Genomic DNA, 22,442 nt, shown 5'->3' on the forward strand with positions numbered 1-22,442 from the left:
TTCTGGAAATTATTGTTGCAATGCCAGGAATCATATCCAAAAAATTTCTAAAAATACATAATATCTTCTTTGGAATATATATGTAAGACTAAAGGGGATAGGGAAACTCCATCTCCTAGGGAAATACCAGCCCCTCTAGAACTCTCTGAGCTGGTTCTTTTAGTAAATGGCCAATGAGATCACAAAGAAGTTCACTAGGAAACAGATTTTCCCACATGCTCAGTGCTCACCACCTAGGGGCATAGTTCAGTGTTTGGTGTGCTCCCAAATCACCAGCAGAGCACGGAAGAGTGATTCTGATTCTGTTGTTCTCAGTCCAGCATCTGCATTTTAAACAAGCCCCTAGTCCATCAAGTTTTGTTGGTCTGTGGACAATGCCTAAGAAATGTCTCCATCCCTTTCCTGGAACCAGAGCAGAATCAATGCAAAAGGAATCTTTTCCTTCCCCGGGACCCCATGAGTCCTGTGTGGAACCTGGAAATAGTAATGGCATCTATGTCAAAGTGTGGCCATGAGGATTGGACTAGATAATGCATGTAAAGACTCAAAACTTTGCCTGGCCTCTCGAAGGCTCTTAACAAGTATTATCTATTATTATTATGCAGCCTTTTATACATATTGATTCCTGAGGTACCAACAAGCCACTAACATCTTCCAACCCTACAATGCAAGAAGGTAAGAAAACTCTGACTTAAATTAAGATCTGTTTCTCCTTCCCTCATTTGCCTCATCAACTCCTGCTTTTTAAAGATTCTTTTTAAATAATGCCTCTTGTGAAGGGTCGCCTCACCTTGCCCAGAGTTAGGCCCTCCCTTCTCTGAGGTTACCTGAGCACTCACACTTTCCTCCATCACAGCGTTTGTTATACGGCACTGGAACGCTTTGCTGACTTGTCTGTCTCCCCACTGGATTGTGATTGGCTCCAGAAAAGGGTCCATCATTCCTCTAAATAAATATTTCTGGGTATTGATCTGCAGCTCCCAACTGCACAGTACAGTGCCTGGAACACAAAGATGTGCAGTACCTGTTCGAGGAAAAGTGAAGAAACAGACACAGATACTTAGACTAGAAATTGTAGATGTGATGATGGGTCTAACATATCAAAGGAAGGAAACAAGTTGAAAAGTCCATGTAGGGGAACTAAAGTCTCTATTCAGAACTTAAAGAAGGGAATAGACCCATGTAGGGTCTGGGCACATAGGTAGGGGAGCATAGTGGGTAAGGGTACTGGTTCTGGAGCCAGCCTACCTGAGCTTTGATCCAGGCTCCCTGCCTTACCAGCTGTGTGACTTTGGACAAGTTAGTCACAGATGAGCCTCATTTCCTCATTTGTAAGATAGAAATAATAAAAACACTGATACTGTCACAGGATTCATGTGAAGATTAAGCAAATTAAATCATAATAAGAACTATGTGCCTGGCACATAAAGTCCAGAAAGTGTTAAACTGTTATTGTTGTTACTAATGGTCAAAACTACAGGTTCTTGGGGCGCCTGGGTGGTGCAGTCGGTTAAGGTCCGACTTCAGCTCAGGTCACGATCTCGCGGTCTGTGAGTTCGAGCCCCGCGTCGGGCTCTGGGCTGATGGCTCAGAGCCTGGAGCCTGCTTCCGATTCTGTGTCTCCCTCTCTCTCTGCCCCTCCCCCGTTCATGCTCTGTCTCTCTCTGTCTCAAAAATAAATAAACGTTAAAAAAAAAAATTAAAAAAAAAACACTACAGGTTCTGGATCAGACAGACTTGAGTTTAAATCCATGTTGTAGGGGCACCTGGCTGGCTCAGTTGGTACAGCATGTGACTCTTGATCTTGGGGTCATGAGTTTAAGATCTCTGTTAGGTGTAGAGCTTACATTAAAAAATAATAATAATAAATTAATTAATCCATGTCCCAGCAACTACCAGTTGTGTGATCTTGAGCGATTTGGTTAAATTTTGTCAATTTCCATTTCCTCCTCTATAATATGGCAATAACACCTGTATCAGGAAAATAATATATTTGAAAGTGGCTAGCACCATGATGTCTGGCACTTTTAAGTTCTCCAGAAAGGATCATTATCATTAAGGCAGCAGGTACCACACAAAGTTCAAACTGGGGAAGGGACAGAGAATGAAATCCAGATAGAACTAGGAGCAGTGTCATGGGGACAGGCCAAAGAAACGGTGTCATCAGTCTACTGAAAGAGGCTCGGTTGCCTTATATCTGGCTTAATGCATGTGGACAAGGATGTAGGTGACTGCCACATTCCAAAGTGATACAAGACTCTGGGGGCCTGACATCCTCCTCCACACCCCAGGTTGGGCATCCTTTGCACTCCCATAGCTTACTCTGATTCTTCTACTTTGTTCTTAAAGGTATCTATGTGGGTATCGGCATCATGTCTCACCTCCCTTGGCACCCCTACTGCCTGGCATATTTAAGGAATCCAATAACGTCCATTGAGTTAGCACTGGAAGCTAAAGAGCACTGGGAGAAGGCTGGTAGCTCTGAAAGGGTCTTGATTCCAACAGTTAGAGTCTATAAGCCTCGATTTAAATCTTACATTTATACTTGCTTGCATTATTTCTTTTACTTTAAAATTTTTGAAATTATCTTGCCCCAACTACAAAGTAAACCAGTTTAAACACAACCTCAGACTTTACATAAAATTTCTGAGGTCCACAAACCTAAGAGAAAAGTGAAACTGCCTCTGTCCCCTTCCCACTCCACCTCCTGCTCCCCCAACAAAAGTTTCTACAAAATCTCACTGATAGTACATCAAGCATTAAAAACGGCTATTTTTTAACATAGTTTTCTAATCCACTGTTTTACAGAATAGGGGAAGAAAGCAGTGTTTCCTAATCGTATATACATACACCACAAGAAAACTTAGTTCCTCTTAGTGAAGTCAATCTCTGTGTTTGCAAAAACTCAATTTGCAGCCTGGGAAAGTGATATTTATTTGAAGGAGCTTATTGCCGAAAGTGAATCATAAATCTGCTGGCTGTTGAGACTTCAAGGGAGGAAGAACAAAGGCAATTATTAGTCTGAATGTTCCACTGACGATATGAAATCTTTGTCTTTCAAAGCATTTGTTTAAGTAAGAAAAAGTTTGTGCAGCCTGGAGAACGTTCTATTGTGGGATATGAAACTTCTGAAGCCTCCAAAGCTTATTTATATATTTGCCAGGCTTCTCTCTGCCAACTTTCTCCTCTCCCAGAGCGTCCGTTAATGCTAAGAAAAGCCTCCAAAAAGCACACATTATAAGCAAAGAAAAATCTTAATGAATGTAATATATTTGGCAAATCTGTTTTATCTACCAAGGAGATTTCCTTCCTCTCTTCATCACACATTTCTTTTCTTTGTTTTTTTTTTTTTAATGTTCTTCTTCTTGATTCATCCTTGGGAGTTTATTCTTCTCTCCTCTCAAAAATAAAAAGTAAAAATAGAAACCCAAGCAGTCTTTTGACTTTCATTCTCTTCCTGTCATTTTCCATTTCTTCCTACCTATTTAATTTTTTTTTCTTTTGGGAAACCAGGGAGAGCAAGGAGAACTTAAGAGCCCTGTGTTAATTTCCCTTCTCTCGCTCAACCAGAGAAGAATCCATTGCAAAACCCAGCTCCCAACTATGCACATGTGGGCAGTGCATGTTACGGACGGTCCTTGGCCAATGTGCCTGCCAAGCTCGCCTCCCCTGCCGCCCAGCATACTCCTTCCCTCAGCTGGTGTCTGCTGAGGAATTGCTAGGCCATCTTAATATAGACCTGAACAGCCCCACATCAGCTGTCAGCTATAGAAAGAGAATTTTTCATCAGACGAAGCATTTCAAATACAAAAGATTTAGGAGTTACCTGGACAATTTCCTCCAAATGTTAGTAAGGTTAAGTGTGACTTCACTGTATTTGCATATCTTTGTACAGAATTTGATTCTACTGAAGCTGTGCTACCTGAAGCACACCTGTGACCTGAAATTCTCTTCACACCTTGGGCACGGTGTCTGGGCCAGCAGCATCGGCATCATCCAGGAGTTTTGTAGAAATGTAGCGTGTTGGGTCCTATCCCTCAATCTACTGAATCAGAAATTTCACTTTAACAAGATCGCCAGGTGGTTCACGTGCACATCAGGGTTTAAGAAGCTCAGTTAACACCAAGTGCTTACCAGGCCCCTGGGATTTGGGTTGGCGAAGTGATGGGGGCTGCACCTGCTAAGCCTGCTGCTTCTGTTGCACGCTCCCTCTGCGGGGTGGTTTGTATCTCTGGGGTGTCACCAGGCCCCCCCATCCATTCCGCGTCCCTAACTGTCTTTGCCTCTCCATCTGTTGGCTACACTGGACTGCTGGGGCATTGGTCTCTACAAACGCAGGTGACACTGGTGCACGGGCTGGCCATGCTCTTCCCTCCCTGCCAGTCTGCACTGTACCTGTGTGAGTTGTTGTCACGGAGACTGACGACTTGACATTTACAGTTCCTTTCCCAGAGAGGAGCACAGACATTTCACAAAAGCTGCATGTAATCCTCCTCAATCCCCTGCAGAAGGGGAGGGAGAATGCATTTTAAAATAATCCCATTTGATTCATCCCATCTATCTGATATTCTCTTCCCTTTTGGAATGGATGGAAAACAAATAACTAAAGATGCACTGCCCCTGAGGGAAGTGTGTGTGTGCATGTGTGTGCGCATGTGTGCGTGTGCATGCCATATATTTTAATTTAGACAAGGCATCTAGGTTTAAGCAACTTCTGAGACAACTTCAGATTCTTCATAGAATTTCTTCCAAGTCTGTGATGATAGGCATTTGTCTGGCCATTCCATGGCCCACACTGTAAACCCAGGTGACATCCCCGAAGCCATTAACCCCAAGCACACATATTCCCACAGGTGCATGGGTGGGAGACCACGTGTAGTGAATGGGTCCCTTGAGCCTTGGGCCAGCTTCACACTGAAGATACAAACGCAGACCACATCGCTCATCTGGCAGCAGGGACTCTCCACGCCGAGGTTGTATAACCACTTCTCCAAACACATACCTGTGCATCTTAGTGCCTCTTTTTATCTTCATTTCTCATACTCCCAAGCAGCTTCCAACACCAGGCCATTAGTTTGGAATCCTGAGTTCCTCCTTTCTTTTCTTTCAGGCCGACAAGAACGTGGTGGGACAGCCCCTGGCTGGCACAGGCAGTGAACTTCTTCCAGACATCAAGGGTTCCGGTCAGTTTGTTGTGGTTTTGTTCCTCTGAATGACCTGACAGGGTCCTGAATAACCTCAGCCTCATCTGCTTGACACTCAACACCTGAGCCCAATGAGGAGCACAGTATCTGGAAGCTTCCAGAGGGATCACATCTCCTGTCGGGTCATTGTTGGGCATCATGCCTCCTCCCTGCAGCACTTGTGAGAGATGTCAGAGTGTGTGTTTCCTGACAGGTGGCATCGGGCCCAGGATTTTAAAAATACCTGCAAGAACAAAAAAGAAATGCACTATCCTTCTACCTTAACGTGGCCACAGACAGTTTCTCATTAGCCTTCTAGAAGTGCCAAGTAAGAAAGATGGAAACAGGCAGCTAAGGAATAGGACTGGATCTCTCACAGGCCCCTGTCTGAGGTTGTTAAATGAAGCATCGGGCCCTCTGAAAGTCTCTGGAATAGCCTCTGTAAGAACAGAGCCTCCCCTGCCCCGAATGCAGCACTGAGCTGTATAGGACATTTGCAAACTCTAGGAATCCTAGTTTCTCTCAAGAAACTCCCAACTATCACCAGATTGAAATAACAGCCTTCTCTCCTAGCCACAGAATGCAACGTGGACTCTCAAAAATGAAACATTTTATTCCATTTAGTTTAAATCCAGTTAATCCAGCAGAAAGAGAGAGCATAGGCATGTATTCCCAACAAGGAGGAAGGCCACTGTTGTACTGAGTTCCAGCAGGGAGGCGGAACTGAGACTCTGGCCCAGTATGTGACTTTTCTGTGAGTTTCAGGGGGTTGAAAAAAAATCCAATTTGAATATTTTAAGATCCTCAGGAGGATCTGGCTGGTAACAGGGAGTGACTTGCTACCCACAGATTAACTCAAATGGAAAATAAGGTCAGTCTAAATGACCCTCATGCATATTTCTGGAATAGTCCCAAAATGGAATGTCCTTCTCTCACACTGTATTTTCTAACACTGTTCTTTAAATCTACTAAAGAACAAGATCTAAGAACATACTGCATTTTAGGCCTTAGTCCTAATTCTGCCCATATTTAGCTACCAGACTGGACAGCATGCAATCTTAGATTAATCACTGCAATTTCAGTTCCGTGCAACAAATATTTGCTGTCCCTACTGAGTGCCTGGGAGCTCTGTGGAGGATACCAGAGTGTAAAACCCAGTTTCCTACATGAGGGTGTACGCCATGTAAAGCCAGGCTGGCCTTCCTTACCTAGAAGTCAGCCTTAGTCTGGAGTCTCATTCAAAGAAATGCAGCCGGGAGCATCTGGTTGGCGCCGTCGGTAGAGCATGTGACTCTTGATCTCAGGGTTGTGAGTTTGAGCCCCATGTTGGGTGTAGAGAGTGCTTAAAAATAAAATCTTTAAAAAAGAAAAGAAAAGAAATACAGCCAGAACTAACCAAGAAGCAATTTTTATCTTTACTGAAATCTATTAAAATTGTCCAGAGATCACACTGGTAACACAACACACACCAAAACTGACTGAAACCAGCTTTTCCTTCCAGTTTTATCCACAGAAGAATCATATTTGTGTGTGCATTCATATGCCTTGCACCTGCCTCCAAAGACCCTCTTTTCCCTCTCCAAGATCCCCAAACCTCTCAAACTCAACTCCCACAAAATGTCTTCTCTGTCTCCCCTCCCACTGTCTGTATCCACTACTTTTCTCTTGTCAGGAGTTCTTTGATATTTCCAGTGTAAACCTGGCTGGCTTCTCCCAACTTGTCTGGTCTCCCCCATCATCCACAAGCAATAAGTGCTGGTCCAGGAGCCTGCCTGGCAAAACACAGTTGTCCTCAGGGAAGTAGCACCACAAGCTGAGGGCAGAAGGAATGCTATGAGTATTTAAATGATGATAGTTTTTCCCTATTAGGAGAGAACTATTTAATAAATATTAATTGGATACTTATTTTAGGGGCCGAACCACTACCCAATATGAACTTTATTGATAAAAAAGACATGGTCCCTGCCCTCAAGGAGCTTACTCTCTACAGGGTAAGGCAATTCCCAGTAATTGAATAATTACTCGTGTGATGAATCCTGCAGCCACCAGCATAGTAAGACCCTAATGCAGATGTCCCAAATGATGTAAATTAAAGAGGTCACATCCTATTCCATACCCATTGTTAAGTGCAGAGACCTCTTCAAAATGTCTGCAAAATTCCCAGGAAGAGGAAAATGGAAGAAGGAGATATATGTTTCTGCGTCTGCTGATTTCTCTCCCATTTCCTGCCTCTGCTGAATCCCTGTTCTCTGCTCTATGCATTGAGGTCAACCCTTTATCTCCCTGATTCCCCACTGAAGCAACAAGGGAACAATGCCTGTGGATGTGTAGCAAAACTTTTGCTAAGGTTTTCTAGGTCACCGTCAAAGAGTTATATCCTTGCATGATACAGCGAATAACTTAAAACTACATACTGGTCATCTCATCCTAAAAGTCCTTTTGGCCACCATGGCACAGGGAGTTTGTGACCTCTCTATTTCAGTTAGCACTTAGACACTGACCATCTTGGTGTTTCTCATGTGTGTGTGTCAATTGCATGCAAATGTACATGCACACGTGCACACACACATACACACACACAGTCTAATTCTAAATTCCTCTTATTCTATTATGCACAGAAATTCAGCTCTCTTCTCTCTTTATAGCCAGACTCAGTCCCAGCCAAACCCTAGATAACAAAAACCTTCAGGTAGTCAGATAAGCAAAACAGCTAGCTATATGTTCAAAAGCGAAAAGAACCACAAATGTATATAGTCTTTCCTCTGATAGGATCTACCCTCTTTTGTTAAGTAACAAAAAAAAAAATTTACACCAACACTGAATGATATAAAAGTTGTCCCTTTCTACGTAATAAGATTAGACCAAATACTCTCTAAGACCCACTAGAATATAATCTCCAAAAGTGCAGAGACAGTGTCTCTTATTCTCTGCTATACCCAGGATCTACAATTGTATATCAACAAGTGTTTTTTAAATAATTTGTTAAAATCTCTTTTGGTGCTGACATTGTGTTATTCTTTAATATTTGCAATTCTTCATTTTTATTTTTCACTTCATACCTTTCTCACATATGGAGAAAGAATAGAAGAAAAGTTTTAGTCCAAAGAGTTAAAGCATTAAATTTGTTTTATTAGTGTATCAGGATTATTTCAGCTATGAGTAACTGAAAAACCAGCTAAAAAAGGCTTAAGTGATAAGGAAATTTATGATTTCACTGAATGCAGGGTTTAAAGATGATATTGTCCCAGGATTAATCAAGGCAGCAGCTTGGCAGCATTATCAATATTCAGGTTCTTTTCATCTTTCTACTCTGCCATCCTCAGTGAGGTCCTTAAGAACATCTCATTGCTGCAAAATGGTTGCAGCTGCACCAAACATCATATTCACACATAAAGCCCTTTTCTGGGTCCATTGTGAGGAACAAATATAAACTTCCCAAAAGCCAGTCTGTAGATTTACCTCATATTTCACTGGCCAAAATCACATTCCATGCTCAGTCCTAAGCCAATCAATGGCAAAGGAGATAAAAGAACAATAGATGCCTAAGACCAATCAGGATTCAGTTCTGGAGTTGGGACACCAGAGTCCTGGAAGATCCCAAAGTCCCTGAAGAGCATGACTACTTTCTACCCGAACAAAATTGGGGGGGGGGGGGGGTTCATCACTGATGAACCCAAAATTGTCAATATTGATACATTAATCTCTTTTTCTACAAACATTTAATCAGATTTTATGTTCAAAGTAATAGGGAGTATTAGAGAAAAAATTGTTAATGTCTCCCTCACTTTCATTATATTATCCTGTTTTAACTGAAAACTTTCTGAGGAATGTATCCCCATCCCCTATGCCATGGCACTTAAACAAACAAAAACCATATGCAATGGATTGCACCAAACTCTAGGAGGCTGTTATTTATTTCAAACACCATATAACCCCCCTCTCAAAAATATTATCTTGTGAAGTTTCTCTCCTGGATTCCAAAATAGAACACATAAGAGCTGTAGTGACCACAGCAAACAGTGACAGACAGTGAGGCTGTAAGTACAAAGTGTCAGGCCATGTAGTGGAGATGCAGAGAGAAAGACAACATACCCTTCTCCATCTCCACTGTCCTTGATAAGTCAAAGACTCTCCTGGATGCAAGTGACAAAAATATGACCTGAATCATCTTAAATACAAGACTTGCAACAATTTATCAAGACATTCTCTGTGATTCTCCATAAAAAGGAAACTTCTTCCTAATTCAAATGTTTGTATCATCTTCTTTTAGGATTTTTTCTGAAAGAGCAAAAAGTTTAAAAGCTTCCTACTTGCCAAATAGCACAGCATGATAAATATTATAGCACCCAAATTACCATCAGCAGAGTCCCAGTCGCTTGCATCTGCTTGTGGGGTTCCCTTTACAATCAATCAGGTGTATTGAAAAGGTGTTTGTGATGCAGACGGGAACAAAAGTCACCTGTGTTTTTCAGTTTACTCTAATTTGTACACAAGATATAATTTGCTACACCACAGGTCTCTTGCTCAAAGAGATTCAAAACAACAAAAGCAAAAATAATCACTACTATTCTGAGAGTGAGATAAGTGATAAAGAACCTAGCTGTGATCAGCTGGGAATTACATTAAATCTAAACCATACAAAGGAGCAAAGATTTTTAGTGGAGGAAAATGCCTAAAGGTTTATCCACTGTAACCCCTCATTTCATAGATGGTGAGGCCAGTGGCCTTGTAGTTAACATGGCCAATTGAATACATAAGTTGATTTTCATTCCCTTTTCATACCCAATTAGACTATTAGTAAAGGAACACAAAAGGTGTAAGCCCACTAGGAAAAGAGAACAGGAGAAGAGACATAGTACACAAGAAACCACAGTGGAATAGACGAGTGGTGGTAGGTTAGCAGACAGAGAAATCTGGAAATTAAGTGCCTCTAGAGGGAAATCCAATGGTGAGAAAACCTGCTTGTGCCTCTAAACTCCCAGAAAGGCATGGGAATTGGTGATACCAGTTATCTCAGAAGGCATGGGAATGAAGATCCGGAAAATTGATTAAAAGTCAGGATAAGGAACTGGTGTATTTCCAAGGTCTCCTTCCCAACTCTTCTCATCCTCCCCTTTGTCACAATGTGGGAAGCTACCACTCTAGAAACACTGAACCAGAGGAGCTAGCTACATACTAGGGCAACGGAGGGAGGGGTGAGGCACAACAGGGAATTACACTGGATTAATAACAATGACAACAATGACAATAAAAATGGGTAACTTACTGAATACTCATTGTTTCAAATACTTCAGGCACTTTATAGATATTAATCACTTAACCCTAACAACTATCCCATAAAGTAGATACTGTTAGTGCCCTCATTTTACAAATGAGGGCACAGGTAAAAACAACTCAAAGTGACCCAGCAGAACTTTATTTCTTTTTAAATTTATTGATTTTTTAAAAATTTATATCCAAGTTAGTTAGCATATAGTGCAATAATGATTTCAGGAGTAGAATCCAGTGATTCATCCCCTACATATAACACCCAGTGCTCATCCCAACAAGTGTCCTCCTTAATGCCTCTACCCATTTAGCCCATCTCCCCACCCAAAACCCCACCAGCACCCCTCTGTTTGTTCTTTGTATTTAAGAGTATCTTATGTGTTGTCCCCCTCTTTGTTTTTATATTATTTTTGCTTCCCTTCCCTCATGTTCATCTGTTTCGTATCTTAAAATCCTCATGAGTGAAGTCATATGATATTTGTCTTTCTCTGACTAATTTCGCTTAGCATAATACACTTTAGTTCCATCCACGTTGTTGCAAATGGCAAGATTTCATTCTTTTTGATTGCCAAGTAATACTCTTTCTCTCTCTCTCTCTATATATATATATATTCACCACATCTTCTTTATCCATTCATCTGTCGATGGACATTTGGTCTCTTTCCACACTTTGGCTATTGTCGTTAGTGCTAAGATAAACATTGGGGTGCATGTGCCCCTTCAAATCAGCATACCTCTGTCCTTTGGATAAATACCTAGTAGTGCCACTGCTGGATTGTAGGGTAGTTCTATTTTTAATTTTTTGAGGAACCTCCACACTGTTTTCCAGAGTGGCTGCAGCAGTTTGCATTCCCACCAGCAGTGACAGCAGAACTTTAAAATCAGTAAGTCTGACTTTAGCATCTGATTATTAACCACCATAAAGAGGATGATCATACCCCAGTCATGGTTTCCAGAAAGCCATGATTCAGATGTACAGGTCCAATCATAAATTCAAGTGTTCATCATTATAGAGGTTGAAGAACCACAGAGAAAAGACCTACAAGTCCTGCCTGATCAAAGTGACCAGTCAGCCCAACCCACCAAGACCCCAGAATTATTACTCAACTTTTTTAAACCTTACAACTTAATATGAACTGACAACCAAGGGCACCATACATTTGAGGAAAGTCTGTAATGTGAAAAAGAGGAACCAAAACAAATTGAAGAGAGGCAGTTCAGAGAAAACAGAAACAATGTGCAGAAGAAAATTTTTAAAAAACTAGAATATTCTCAAAGAAATAAGAAAAACAATAACATCCCAGAAACAAATGAAGAATGATATTTTTAAAAAAAAGAAATAGAGGTGCCTAGATGGCTCAGTTGGTTAAGCATCCAAATCTTGATTTGGGCTCATGGTTTGTGAGTTTGAGCCCCATATCAAGCTCCATACTGACAGCATGAAGCCTGCTTGGGATTCCCTCTCTCCCTCTCTTTCTGCCCCATCTCTCTCTTTATCTCTCAAAATAAATAAGTAAACTTAAAAAATAATAATAATAAAAGAAATATACATGTAAACAAGAAAAAATCTTTTAATTTAAAAAATGACACCAGAAACTTTTAAATTTAAATAGAAAAATTGGAAGTCAAAGTTGAAGAAATTAGAAAATAAATAGATACATAAACAAATAAAGGGAAAATAAGACAAGAAATCTGCATAATCAATCTAGTATTCTAATATTTTATCAGTAAGAGTTCCACAAAGAATCCTCCCCCTGAAACTGAAAAATTTTCAGTTTTTTCAGAACTGAAAAAAATTTTGAAAAGGGCCTATTGAGTATCCAGCATAATAAACAATAAGAAACAACTCCAAGGTACATCATTTTAAATTTCAGAATATCAGGGATGAAGAAAAGATCAAAAGAACCTTCACAGAGCAAAAAAGTAACATGTATAAAGAATTAAGAATCAGAACAACATTAGATTTCTTAAGAGGAATTCTAGAAGTTAACAGACAGGAAAGAAATATCATCATAATTCATAATTATGAGGGAAAAAGATTTCCAAACTAGCTTTTGCTATTTCTCCAACCTCTCTTGCTCTGCCTTGGCCAACCCAATCAAACTTGCAACCAGCTTCAAATCTGGAAGAAATTAAGTAAATCTCCAGGAGCACCTGGATTGGCCTGTACTGGACTTGGCAGGTGTGGCAACACAGGCCAATCCTGGAACCCACCTCTGCTGCTGTTGCCATTCCAAAGAATCAACTCCGGGCACCTTTTCTGTGGGGATGTACATCATCTCTTGCAGACCCAAACCATTCCACCTTTATGATAGATTTCCAAAATCTGACCTTTTGGAGCTAGTAAATTAATTTTTCTATTTTTAACTGCTACCCTAACCAACTACCACAAATATTGTGATTTTTAACAACACAAATTTATTATCTCACAGTTCTGTAGGTCAGAAGTCCAAGTAGATTAGACTGCTTTCTCAGCTGTGGGTCTCAAAAGGCTGAAGTCGGGTGTAGGCCAACCCATTTATCTGGAGACTCTGGAAGAGAATCTGCTTCTGGATGCATTCACTTGGTTGGTAGAATTCAGTCCCTTGTGGATGTGGGGCTGAGGTCCCCACTTCCTTGCAGACTGTCAACCAGAAACCTTTCCCAGCCCCTATAGATCTCCCTTGGTTCTTTGCACAAAGCCCCCTTCATCTCAGGGTCAGCAACAGTGTAAGTCCTTCTCGCCCTTGGACTCTCACTGATTTCTCCTTCTGCTGCTTCTCTTCTACCTCCAGCCAAAGAAACTTCTCTGCTTTCAAGGATTCATAGGATTAGATTGGGGTCATGCAAATAATCCAGGATGATCCCCCTACCTTAAGGTATGTAACCTTAACACACCTGCAAAATCCCTTCCACCACGTTACATAATGTGCTCACAGGTTTCATGATTAGGATGTGGACATTCTCAGGGGAACCATTCTGCCCATCACAGTTTCTAAAGAAAATGAACTCAGTTTACTATGGCAATAGATAAATCTATTTGGTCCCTGGCTCGTCACGTTGGAATAGGAGCATTTGTACTTTCACATGTATATGGTAAGACCAGCAATTACTAATACAACAAAATCTGAGTGCCTACTATGTGAAAACACTGGTAAGCATTGGGAACTCACATGATGAAAACACAGAGTTCACTCTCAAGATTCTCACAATCCAAGAGAAGAGACAGAAAAGTAATCATAAACATATGTGGAAAATACAGTGTAAGATAAACGAAGGGTTTTTGAAAGCACAGTAGTGGGGCACCACCCCAGCCTTGGGATGGGGAAAGGTTTCTTTTTTTTTTTTAATGTTTATCTATTTTTGAGAGAGAGAAAGAGAGAGAGAGAGTGTGTGCCAGCACATGAGTCAGGGAAAGGCGGGGAGAGGAGGGGACAGAGGATCCAAAGTGGGCTCTGTGCTGACAGCAGGGGCTCAAATGCAGGGCTTAAACTCACGAACCCGTGAGATCATGACCTGCACCAAAGTCGGACAATTAACTGACTGAGCCACCCAGGTGCCCCCAGGGGAAGGTTTCTTGAAGGAAGTAACACTGAAATGAATTTTCAATGATAAGCAAGAGTAAGCCAGGAGGGCTATGGGGATTAGAAAGTTAGAAAGAGGGAAAAAGCAGAAAAATATAAACGTTCACATACATATACATGCAAGTATTTTAGAACACAAAATGAACATCTGGAAAGCAAGGACCCTTCTCTTACAAACACTGTAGGATGTTCTGGACAGAGTTCCTAGAGAATAGTATGAATATTAAAGAAAACTACGTCTCCTCTAACAATTTAATAACACATTATATTAATACAGCATCCCAATATTTTCTGAACACTTGCATACACGTCATTTTATATTTCATCAGCCCTGTGAGGTGAGACAAGCACATATTGTTATTCCCATTTCATGGATATGAAATATGGAGTTCAGAGGAATTAGGGACTTGATCAGAGGTGACCTATCTGTCTCCTGACAGGACTCCAATCAGAAACCAGACCATCCAGACCCAGTTAGAAAATCCAGTATTTATTTTTCACTGTGCTGGGCCACATTCTATTTGACAAGTTCTGTTCAATTTGTTAGCTCTTTGCTTCATTTTTTAAATGCATGTGATATAATTATGGATTTATGAAATACCTGAAAAAACACCAATTGATTCTTACTTTTTGCCTTTGAGCTTATCACACAAAAAGGAAGCAAAATTATACCCTTACTTAGACATTATTGCTTTGTTGATTTTTATGTGTCCCCAAAATGAATAATTTTTGTTGTTCTACTACAGTTATTAAAAGAAATAGAAGATCTGATCCACAGAAACACTGTGATTGTCGCAGGGAAGCATATCCTAGAGGGCATGCAGGCTATTGATATTCTCTCCTCAAGCCGGCAACTCTCTGGAGATCCATGAGAAACACAGAATCACAACAAAGACTGGAAAACAAATGGATGGAATCAGAGACGGTTGCAGACACGTAAATAGCTTTTCACGCTGTTGCCATTTCAGTTTGAATTCTAGTTTAGTTTTGCAAATTGATGGGGGGAAAAAAATCTAGTTTTTATTTCAGTGTGTTTAACTTTTCAGTTAAAGACCAAAGAGTAGGTTTCTACACTCGAAATGGCTCCTTTTGGTTGCTTTATTAAAAATCACAAAGCTCCTTCCCCCCCCCAAAAAAGAGGCCCATTCGTTATATTGCAACGTTAAGAGCAAAATCAAAGGAGAATGTGTGACTTTCTTTGCACAGAAGTTTTAATATTTTCATAAGGATCCTCTCTTCGGCTCCTCAAGCATTTGCCTTTCATTTTGTTTTATTGAATTAGGCTGCAAAGCACTCGAGCATGAAACTCTTTGTCATCTCTAACCAGGCTTCCATTGATTCCACGTATCCATATGCCTCGTCTTGGTATATTAATCTATACATCTATTGCACTGAAAGAGAGAATTCTCTAATTTATTATGTAAAAGGATAAGCCAACTCCAGAGCCCATTTGCATGCAGGTATGCTTAAAAGTAGATTTGTTTCCTCAGACTTAGAGCTGGCTTCTTTAGTGGCATTAAACCAAGGGAAAAATGAAATTACATTGTGATTTTTACGGTGGATTATACTACAACTATGACAAAAGCGGGCCAATATCTCGGCTTTTATTTCTTTAAATATAAGCAAATTTGAATACAAAGAATTCTAGATCAGTATAAGCAAAACTCTGCACATACACCCCCTCAGAAATGCAAATCACACAATTAATTCACCACCTGCTTCTCATTTGGGTCGGATTGCCCACAGCCCAAGCAAAGGATTTGCTAGGGTGGTGAAGATCTTTATGTGAGTGGCCAAAAAATTTTTCCTCCTAAATATTACTCTTCCAAATACTATACTGAAAGAAATATATAAAATAGGCAATAACGTAATCAAGAATTTCAGAGTCAGAAGACCTTAGTTATTGTTTACAACATATCGTCAGCTTAACCTTTCTTCAGTGTTCTTGCATCCCAAGCAACATAATTAATATGTCCTGAAGGCCCTCTCCTTGGTTACAGAAAGTTTTTAGGTATGCTTTTAAGCTTCTCTTTTACTTTATTCTGATTCAGAGTTATCTTATCTACTAACAGTAAGTACCTGGTTTGTCCATCACACAAATATTTATTGAGTGCCACCTCTGCACTAGGCACTGTTCTATGTGCTGGGGGTATAGCGATAAGCAAGTCAAATGAGAACCCTGCTGTCATGGAAGGTGGACTGCAAACACATGAATACATTAGAAAAGGGATCTGAAGAAAATTCAGTATGACAATGTGAAGACACTGTCTTCACTCTGCCTACCATAGTTTCTAAAGAAACCACCCCCCATTAGATGGGGGGTAGTCAGCAAAGACCTGAGCTGAGACCTGAATGACAAGAGCCAATCAAATGCAGTTGGGGATAGAGGATGTACTCTAGACAAGGCAACAGCCAAGTGCAAAGGCCTGAGGTATAAATGAGACCTGAGGCTGGTCCACTCCAGCTGGACAAGAAAGCAATACATCCACCACTGAGCCTCTGAATACAGAAGTGAAAACTTCCACTTCTATCCTCAAAGAGCTCAGTCTAGTGGCAAAGATAGGCAAACAATTTGAATATAATTCAATAAGTGCTCTGACAGCAGTGTGTACATGGTGTTATGGGACAGGAAAGGAGAGATCAGGTAGAGTCGTGGAAGCTGTCATAAGTTAGGTGCCAGCCAATGCGGGTTTTCATCCTGGATCAACCATTAATTAGCATGAACTTTGGCAGGTGAAATTTATTCATGTATTCATGCACTCAGTCAACAAATGTTGAGTAAGCATAATATTCTAGGACTATGCTTATGTAGGAGATCTACATTAATTATGCTTTTGGTTAAGAGGAATAGAAAGTCAACTGAAAAAGCTCAAAATGGCTTAAACAAAAGAGATTTCTTGATTTGTATAACTGAAAAGTCCAGGAGTTTGGCTTCAAGTATGGGCTAGTCTAAGTGTTCAAACAATAAATCTATCTCTCTTTCTTTCCACTTCTTTCTTTCCCTCTTTTTCTCTCTCCCCAGATCCCAACTCTACTTTTTGTATATTGTCTTCAGTCTGTGGAAGGAAGTTTGATGTGACTTATATCCTCCCAAATTCAAATCCAGAAGAAAAGAAAAAAAGCTTCTTCCTCCTCAGCAGTTCCAACAAATGTCCTAAAATTGACGGACAGGTTTAGTCATGCTTTTGTTCCTGGAACAATCACTCTGACCAGGGGAACTATTATTCTGACTGACCAGGTCTGGGTCACATCCTATCCTAGGAAGTCAAGGATTTAGTAAATCTACGTGAACCAAATGTATTGAGATGGAGGGAGGGATGATTCTCCAGGACATAGATTACAATACCAGAAAACAGGGCAAATGAAAGCTGGGCAAGCAAAACCCACAAATGTCTATTATAGGACTCAAGGTTAAATGGGCATTGTCCCTAGATCAAAGAACTCAGTCATGTGACAGAAATAAACTACTCCCCCCAAAATCATAATATAATGTGATACATACCTTACTAGCTGTCTACATTTAAGCTTCAATGGTGTCTTTAATTCTTGCCAGTGTTGGGTACATGAACTGTCTTTCTTTTGTGTCTCCCTCTCTGCAGGACCCCTTCCTCAGATTCTTCTCAACCTGTGCGTTGGGATTCTCAATACCTTCCCACCAATTCTGCTCCCCTTTCCTTATCTTTCCCTCAGTTTTTCTATAGGTCCTTCTAATCTAACATTGAGAATGATTAGTTAAAATCAATAATTTTACTTTCTTGAATTTTTCAAAAAGACAAGTTTAAAAAACAACCATGTCATCCTGTCCCATAGCCAAAAACCGAATAATCCCTTTACCCACAAGCATGTGAAGATAAAGGATCTCTTCACCCACCATATCTAGCTACCATTTCTCAACCTAAGACGTACAAAACTGTGGGCCTCCAATTACAGATAACCTTGCTTACATTTTGCACATAATTAAAATTTGCCTGCCCTTTGCAACTGTATTCCATCTCTCAGCTTGATTTCTTTAATTTGTCCCGTATCTTCAAGGGGCTCTGTTCAACATTTGGTATTTGATAGATCCCATGGGTCTTTGTTGCGGACAACAATGCTGCCATCTCTATGCCTGTTTTATAGTCAGATACATATGTGTCCCTAATTGCTTTCATTTTTAATGGAAATCTGATGAGGAAAGTTCTCAGATTTTCTAAAACATTCATCATAAAGTAACTCCCTGTCCTAGAATTGTACTCAAAACCGTAAGTCATTTTAAGATAGGCTGGCTGAAGTATGAGTTTTGTCCATTCCCATATTTGTTGAATATAAAAATCAATAATGCCACCACTCTGCACATTTATCTAATGTAATAATCAATACTAATACCTTTCCTGATATTTACTTAATATAATAATCAATAACAATACTGTTTGTTTATTTGATGCCATTGATCAAGGAAGAAGACCAAATCTATGTGTTTTATTCACCCTATGTACATTCAGACTGGGCCATCCACTGCTAATACCTCCCTTCTTTTTCTTACTTCCCACTCTCTAGACCTGAGCAGAGAGAGCATCCTTCCTTGTGAAAGGTGACAGTCAGTAAATTATCATTTTTTTGTGAGGCAGCCAGAAATTGAGCCTCTCTCCACATTATTCTAGGTACTGTGAAGGAAACAAAGAAATATAGTGTAATTTACTCCACATCTGTTAGAGTAAATAGTAGCTGCTACAACACATAAGCTCCCAAAGCCAAGTGGCTGGAGAAACTTGATAAGTTGGTTGCTTACCATAAAACAGTATAATGTTTTATGGTTGATGGAACACTTCCATATAATACTTCAGAGACCTAGGCTTCTTCCATATTACAGATCCACCCTCCCCTAGAATCTCCCAATCCTCTGCATTCAGCCAGCACATAGGGAAAGAGCATGGAAAACCATGTGTAGGATGTTTTAATAAGTCAGACTAGGTGTAGCATTGATTCCTTCTGCCTACATTCCTTTGGCTAGAACTCAGTCCACATCTAAATGCAAGGCAAGGCAAGATAAGAATATGGTCTAGCTATATGCCCAAGAGGAAGGGAAAGGATTTGGTCAACAATTAGCCAGTCTCTGCCACCATCTCATCCTTGAGTTGCTTATAATTCAAAGAGAAAACAAATGAAGTATTATACACATGATTAAAAGGGAGAATCATTAGAGACTGGATTAGTCAGGGAAGGCTTTCTAAGGAAAGACTTTAAAAATAGGTAGAATTTGGAGATAAATAGGCAGCTCCATCCCAAGAAATAAAACAATACAGTATATGCAAAAGAAGAGGTAGAGAGATAGGTATGCATTAGGCAGAGGAATATGAGGGGGCCCATGCAGACAATTTTGCAAAGTCTATGTCAGGAAGGAAAAAACAACATACCTGGCTAAAAAGACTGGATAAAACTACCTCGATTAGGACCATGATTCTGCCACCTTGAACACATGTTTGCATTGCATTAGGATTCCTCTGGTCCAGCCAAAGGGCCCAGTGTACTTTACCACCTTTTTCTAAGTAATCTCTAAATCTCAGCTGACATTTCAAGTTTGAGTGGAAAATGTTGACATTACCTAGAGGGTGTCCCTCACTAATTTTGAGCTTCTCAAAGAACAAAGAAAAAACAAATAGCAAATTCTAAGAGACTATGATTAACCTAAGTAATCATCTCACTTGTGAATTAAACTACAAGTCCTTGTAATACTATGAAACTAAGAAGTCATTGAGAATGAGACGTTTCAGTTGAGAACACATAGGAGTAGATAGTTAAATATCTTGACCATGGGCATGACATTACCGCAAAATCAAAGTAGAAATTAAAAGCCAGTAGTTCTCTCTTTGGTTTATCCACTAAAAATCCACAGAATTAGGGAGACTGCCACTCTAATCAAATCCTCCCTATAAATTAGGAAGTTCCTAAAGATTAATTCACACATGGTCCCAGTAGAAGTCCTTATGGCTGGCTGTGTGTTTTCCTAAACCTTTTGAGGAGTATTTTCTTGTTGCTGTGGGAACATACTTCTGCCCCCATCTGCTCTGACACTTGCTCTAATACTCCAATGTGTTCCAGAGCTCATCTTATTAAACTGAAAACCACATCTTCAACTCCATCATGTTTTGTACTCCATGATATAGTACACAAATCAGGACTGTCTTGCCTCCTTGTAGAAATTTTAGGACAGTGGTTATTTACCTTTAGAGGATTTTGAATAATTTTAAAAACCCAAAGGAAGCTATGCCTCCTGCCCCTTCCCAAGAAAAATTCACATATGCATAGAAGGGATTTCAGTTATATGTGAGAGAGGCACTCTTAAGAACCTCTTATAATTTAAAATCCCTATTTTCAGCAACAGTTTCCCATAGGAACACCTTAGACTCCTATGGGACAGCACAGCACACTAATAAAGACTATCTCTTCCTATAGCAACTCAAACTTCCCCATCTTACAGGTGAGGAAAATAATGCATAGAAACGTTAGGCAACTTGTTATCATCACTCACCTCTGAGAAGTGACAAATCAGGCCTGGAAGCCCATCTATCTCCCTCCAACGACCTTGCACATATACATAACCACAATGAGATACTGTCTCCATTCCCCATCCCTATTCTAATAATATATCACTTTTATTTAAAAATTTTAAAAAAGAAAGAAATTTTTATCCAGACTCCTGAGACTAGCTCTTGACAGTATGGAGTATGACACATCACTAGCACTCAATCTCCCCGCCCCCGCCCCCACGCACTTTGATCAAGTTAGCAGTGGGGTTTACTTTCACACAGCCTTAGGAAGAATTCCTTACTTTCCAAAATTTAGGCAGATGCAGAATCAAATGCTGTGCCTTCCCTTTCCTAAACTCAAGCCAGGCTGCTTGGTTTCTTCTAATCCTAATAATTAAACCATCAATAAGAGGTCCCATATTTCTTTATTTTAGTCTTACTCACTTTAAGGCCATACATCAATACAAGGTCCTCCTGGACCTACTATTGTTTTACACGCTCCAGACACTGTCACAAGAACAGCAGCATTCTCTTCATTTGTTACAGCTCTGGACTCCCTAAGGTTTATAGTTAGACATACCACTAGTCAGGGAAAGACTATAATCAAAGCTCTTTCAGTTCAAGTTAATAAAAACCTTCTTTAGTTTTTAATTTAAGTGTCTTCCTCTTGGTTGTATATGAGGCTAAAAGTTCAGAGTCATATCAAACTAAATTAGGAGACAAATATTTTGATCGACTTGCTTATTTTCTGTAATCTTAAGCAAACTAACACTTCACACTTTATTAGGTCAACAGTGTTGTAATTCACAATAAATCTAAACATCATTTAACACTTTTAAAATTTAATCCAGATGCATAGGTTTTAAAAGATATGCTTACTAGGGCGCCTGGTGGCTCAGTCAGCTAAGCAACCGACTCTTGTTCTCAGCTCAGGTCTTGATCTCATGGTTGTGAGTTCAAGCCCCACAATGGGCTTGGCACGGGGCCTGAAGCCTACTTAAAAAGTAATAATTACAAAAATTTTAAAAATAAGTAAAAGTTATGTTTATCAAGAGTTCCCTCCCGTCACCTCTCTGAGGGCTGATGGGTTTCTTTATTTTATTCCAGACTGGATATCTAGCTGCAACCACAAGGAGAGACTTAAAATAATTCTCACCCCACCATTATCTGTGTTGGTACTTCTCAATCTACTCCAAATAAACACATATTATAAGTAAAACCACCATTCTTACTATTTAGTACAATGTAAATCAAATTTCCATCAGCCTACCCCCAAGCTATTCCAAATCAACATGTAAATCTAGCAAAAGCATTGTGTTTGCTATGTAAATTGCAAATACAACTTTAATATAGTTTCTTTTTTTATTTTTTTTAAGGTTTATTTATTGTTGAGAGAGAGACAGAGTGCAAGCTGGGGAGGGGCAGAGAGAGCGGGAGACACATAATCCAGAGCAGGCTCCAGGCTCTGAGCTGTCAGCACAGGGCCTGACGCAGGGCTCAAACCCACAAACTGTGAGATCATGACCTGAGCTGAAGTTGGGTGCTTAACTGACTGAGCCACCCAGGCACCCCAATATAGTTTCCTTAACAGGCTCTACTGCCCTCCAAATAGAATTTTTATTTTATTTTTATTTTATTTTATTTATCTGTTTTGAGAGAGAGAGAGAGAGAGAGAGAGCAAGTAGGGGAGGGGCATAAAGAGAGGGAGAGAGAAATTGTGAGTGGAGGAGGTGCAGAGAGAGAGACGGAAAGCAAGAATCCCAAGCAGGCTCCACACTGTCAGTGCTGAGCCTGACACAGGACTCAAACCCAAAACTGTGAGATCATGACCTGAGCTGAAACCAAGAGTCAGATGCTTAAATGACTGAGCCGCCCACGTGCCCCAAAGAAGAAATTTTAAAGTTCATGTTGGCACCGCTTTT

The 22,442-nt window shown here is 40.2% G+C and overlaps 1 long non-coding RNA gene across 2 annotated transcripts; it reads left to right on the forward strand.

The window, feature by feature from the left end:
* Positions 1–228: 228 nt before the first annotated feature.
* LOC132693912 (uncharacterized) lies at positions 229–17,923 on the forward strand. 2 transcript variants are annotated; one of them, XR_009617035.3, is made up of 6 exons: positions 229–675; positions 4,854–4,973; positions 5,111–5,183; positions 13,226–13,309; positions 14,761–14,950; positions 17,037–17,923. It is a non-coding gene; the product is annotated as an uncharacterized LOC132693912 (long non-coding RNA). The 2 variants fall into 2 exon arrangements; XR_009617036.3 differs by lacking the exon at positions 17,037–17,923 and having other exon boundaries at positions 14,761–15,515.
* The last annotated feature ends 4,519 nt before the right edge of the window (positions 17,924–22,442 follow it).

The sequence above is a fragment of the Panthera onca genome, chromosome B4 (assembly GCF_046562875.1).
Source record: "Panthera onca isolate mPanOnc1 chromosome B4, mPanOnc1 haplotype 2, whole genome shotgun sequence".
Taxonomy (NCBI): Eukaryota; Metazoa; Chordata; class Mammalia; order Carnivora; family Felidae; genus Panthera; species Panthera onca.